The sequence below is a fragment of the Alexandromys fortis genome, unplaced genomic scaffold (assembly GCF_014885135.2).
Source record: "Alexandromys fortis isolate MF-2015 unplaced genomic scaffold, M_Fortis_MF-2015_v1.1 scaffold_77, whole genome shotgun sequence".
NCBI lineage: Eukaryota > Metazoa > Chordata > Mammalia > Rodentia > Cricetidae > Alexandromys > Alexandromys fortis.
The window spans coordinates 309,795-314,449 of NW_026067967.1; the positions used below are offsets into that span (position 1 = coordinate 309,795).

General features: G+C 44.5%; 1 protein-coding gene across 1 annotated transcript in view; it reads right to left on the reverse strand.

Moving 5' to 3' along the window:
* The window catches only part of LOC126508942 (lysosomal Pro-X carboxypeptidase-like), a 33,972-nt gene extending 30,119 nt beyond the window's left edge, over window positions 1-3,853 (reverse strand). Inside the window, exon 1 of the mRNA XM_050154461.1 lies at window positions 3,716-3,853. The gene's annotated coding sequence lies outside the window, so the exon portion shown is untranslated. The remainder of the gene's footprint in view (window positions 1-3,715) is intronic.
* Between the last annotated feature and the right edge of the window lie 802 nt (window positions 3,854-4,655).

Genomic DNA, 4,655 nt, shown 5'->3' on the forward strand with positions numbered 1-4,655 from the left:
AAAAAAAAAAAAAAAAAAAAAAAAAAAAAAAAGCAGAATGTAGGTAGGGGATGTTCAAAGTCTTCCCCAAGTAGGAAAAAAAAAAAAAAGATGAATACAGGGCAGTGGCTCATGCATGCCACATACATTATAGACATGCTTCAAGAATAACACATTTAGCACTTTCCACTGTCTCAAAGATATTCCTAAATAAAACTATTTGGCATAAATGTGAAATGATGAAGTTATTAGTATTTGAAATATAACGGTGTGTACCATGACATGAGTGTGTTGTGTAAGTGTAATTTTACATGTACAAAATTCAGAGTGCTCAGTTACAAAGTAAATACTATCTTATAATTATTACAAAAATAAGTGTGAAGACTGGAAGATGCTTACTTGATAAAGGTGCTCGCCACACAAACCTGAAACGTAGACCTTTACACAGCGTTAATTCTGGTGACCCATGAGCATGGAAGGTTTCTGCATCTTCTAGTGTCTTCATTTTTTTCTTCAATGTGTCTAAATTTATATTATAAAAATAATACAGCTCTTTTCTTAGCTTTGGTCCTGTGTTGTTTTGAGTCTGTTTTCAATGGAATGTTTTCCTGGCTCCTTTCTCTGCACTATTAGTATAGAGAAAAGCTATTGGGTTGGTTTTTTTTTTTTTTTTTTTTTAGCGTTTTGATTTGTGTCTGCTATTTTACTGGACGTGTTTATTAGATTAAGGGTTTTCAACTGGGTGGCAGTGGTGCATGACTTTAATCCCAACACGCTAGAGGCAGAAGCAGATGGATCTCTGTGAGTTCAAGGCCAGCCTGGTCTGCGGAGCCAAGCCCAGGACAGGCTCCAAAACTACAGAAAAACCCTGTATCAAAAAACCAAAAGAAAAAAAAAAAAAAAAACAGTTTTCTGGTGGAGTTTTCAGGTCTTTTAAGTATAAGGATCTTATAGATACCTTTGGATAGACGACAAACAGGAGATAATTTCTCTTCTCCATTCCTGCCTATAGCCTTTGTATTTCTTGCCTTGTTGCTGTGTCTAAGAACTGTAGTATTATATAAAGGGAAAAAGTGAGTAACCTTGGCTCTTCCCCGGATTTTACAAGATTACTTTTGTTTGTTTTGTTTGTTTGTTTGTTTGTTTCTAGCTTAGTGTAAGGTGAGCTATAGCATTTATTAGGTCACAAGTTGCCTTCATTATATTGAGATATATATCTAATGATATATTATGTTCAAGCTGTCCTTAAACTCATTTTGTAGATAAGGCTAAACTTGACCTTCTAATATTCCCTCCTCTACACGTTCTGTTTCCTGGACAGATGTAATGACAGGCAAAGAAACCTTAGACAGAAACCAAACTCTAACAATAATGATAATTATATAATATTATAATTATAGAATAATGATATTAGATGGCATAAAATAGTTAAGAAAAGCAGTTGCCCTGCCTTTAATTTCAGCACCCAAGTGGAGCCAGGACTGGGAGGCAGAAAGGGCTAAAGTTTGAGCACACACTCACCCACCTTTGTGGGGGGGCCAAGACAATTAGACAATTGGAGCTAGCTATCACACTTTCCTAGCCTACACAATGCCTGAGTTTAATCACCAGAACTGCCCCAAAGGGATGGAGTAGTAAAGAGATAACATAAATATATTTCAGGAGTTCTATTAAAAAGATTAACATAGAGTTAATTTTTAACCCCATAGCAGTTCTGTTTAAAAATATGGAGACCATAAATAGACAGCTACTGTAGGGATGCAATAAATACATGGATAGGAACTTTTCTTAAAAATGTAGCAAACCTCAGTCAGCTAGTTTAAGAAAATTTACTCTGTGATAATAAATAGACATATGGAACCTATGACCTGAAATATAAACTAAATCCAAACCTGTAGGTAAAAATTGCTGAGTCGAGCCAAACAGATTTTGCAAAACCACCCAAAATGGAAACTGATAAAGATTATTAAATACATTTCTAAAGAGTGAAGGGCAGCCAAGGAAGCTAGGGTGAAGAAATATCAGCAGAAATGGATTCTCCCTTTCCGTTCTCTTCTTACAGCTTCTTTTCATCATTCTCAAGGGGACTTTGGTCTGTATCTATCTCAAGTTTGACTTTTAGCAATAGGATGCCAAATGAACAGACAACCCCACGCCCGTAAAACAAATAAACACAGAATGCTCCTGCTGAGAAGAGGTCAGAGAGAGAAGGGGCTCTGTGTCTCCTAAAACCCTCACCACTTTACCCAGCTGTGGTCCCTTGGGGCTGGCTCCACCCAAAAGTCCTCCATTTCCTCAGCAATGTATAAAACACACTGGGGTTTTACAAAGTCAGAAACTATGCTATCTAAAGGATTGAAGCAGTAGTCCCAGGAGAGGACTTCCATTTCTTAGTACCTCTGCTAAAATTAGAATATTTCCTCTCCTTCACCAGTCCAAAGTATTTGATTAAAAATCATTTCCCAGCGGCTGGTGGTGCGCTCACCTTTAATCCCAGCACTTGGGAGGCAGAGGCAGGCGGATCTCTGTGGGTTTGAGGCCAGCCTGGGCTGCAGAGAGAGTTCCAGGATAGGCTCCAGAGTTACACAGAGAAACCGTGTTTCAAACTAACCTTCTCCCCTGCCCCCCAATCATTTCCCATAAATCATTCTGGAAAGCCATGGCATGCCTTCATTCCAACCCAAACTTAACACAGGTCTGTAACCATTTATTGGTAAATGCCTATTTAAGATATCTAAACTTCCTCTGCTAAGAAACACATCAGCTCTTATTTAACCAACATTAACCACCACAGCATGGAAGGAAGGAGGCTCAGGAACTGTGAGTTGTTTTGTCCAAGGTTACAGCGTTAGCAGAGTAGGATTCTTGATCTGCCTCTTCACGAGCAGAGCCTGACACTTTCTAATCCCACTGTCTTCCACGTGCAAGCCTTTCTCTGTTCTCACTCCTAGAAATGCAAACTCGCCAGGACTCCTTGTCACAGGTCCTGAGGTCCTCTTCCATCCAGACTTGTGGAACAATGCTCCATGCCTGAAGACAAGCACGAAGCTTCCAGAAAGCTTTTTGTAAAACCCGGAACTCACGTTACAGGCCAGAGACCTGAACTCACCCACGTCAGATCTGGTCACAGACCTTCAACACCCCCCCCCCCCCCCCCCCCCCCCCCCCCCCCCCCCGCTACGAGCCCAGGCTGTACGTGTTCAGCTTTAGAAGGAAACTGGTCCTGTTAAACACTTACTAAACGCCCAGAAGGCCAACTGTGGCTAATACAGTTAATATTCAGCATTAACTCAAAGGTAAAGGCATTGGAATTCATGTTTAGGGGTTGCCACGGGACAAAGGGTGATTGCCATGCTAAGCTAGGGGCGAGAGCTGACCCCCAGCTGTTTGAATTTGGAGAAAGTAAAGGGAGTTCCGGTCGAGGCCCTTGGCAGGGCGCACGCAGGGTTAGTGTTAGCCAGTCAGCTACAGATAAGCAAAAATTTAAAGGGTTGGGGGCCTGACCTCCAGAACTGGAAGAGAATACATTTCCGTTGGTGGGGGAGGGGCGATATTAAGTAAGTGGTCACGGAAGGAGAAATTTGAATGCCTGGTTTCTGTAAACTGTGAGCGAAAGACTGAACAGGCCCTAGGCATTAAGAAGTCTGGGTTTCGGGGTGTGTTCTGATATCTAACCTCCGAGGACAGACGATCTAATAGCTGGGATCTGGGACCTTGAGTTCCCAACCCCAATTACCTTCTGTTCGAAGTAAAACACTGAGTAGTTATTGGCCTCATTAGGTTGGAATGTGGGGAAGATTTGCAAGTTTAGGTAGGCTAGGGTACTCAGGGCTGGGTTGACCGCTGCGGTGGCCACAGGTGCCAGGAAAGGCAGGAGCAGGAAAGCCAGGCCGCCCATGGCTCAGGCTGGCCGGCAGGGCGGGTGGCAGGGCAGGGACAGAAGGCCACCGGCAGAAGCGCGCGCCTGCCCAGCCCACAGCTCCAGGCTGCAGGCTCCCTTGAGAAACCCAAAACCAGGCAGCTCGGTTCCCTCTGGCACCATCTGTCCTCCTTCAAGCCCCCCTTCCCTTGGGCGGTATTCTGAGTCAGCCCTTACGCAGTAGCCGGGGCTCGCACCACCGTTATCTCGGGCTTCCCGAAGCCTGCTGCTCCGTCAGGTCAGGCTTTAGGATTGCCTCATTGTCCCTGACAAGCTGCTAGCACCGCAGCAGCCCCATTGCAACAGCTCTGTTCTCAGCAAATCCTACATAAGGGCACCAATAAAGACTCCAAGGCAATTCACTGGCGATCATCACTGGGCGTGGTAGCATTAGGTAACCTCCGCTCACTCAACCACCGGTAGCAACCGTGTGCACCACGCATGACCGTCATTTCTACTCACAAAAGAGGAAGCAGGTTAAAAAAAGTGAAAGGGCCTCAGCTTTGTGGCTCTCAGGAAGCAAAGACTGGAGCAAGGCCAGACAGATCGCTCTGCCCTCCTGCAGGCTGTTCAGGCTCTACACCTCCGTTAGGCCGCCTAACCGGTTCCAAGGTCCTCTGCCTCATTGCAGGCACAACCCATCCTTTCTGCACCAAAGATGGCAGATCCCTCTTCCAACAGTGCCCCCTCCTTCCTTCCTAATGGCGCCTGCTTCTCTGCCTTTTCCTCATTTTGACAGCCCTCAATCCCTCAGGCC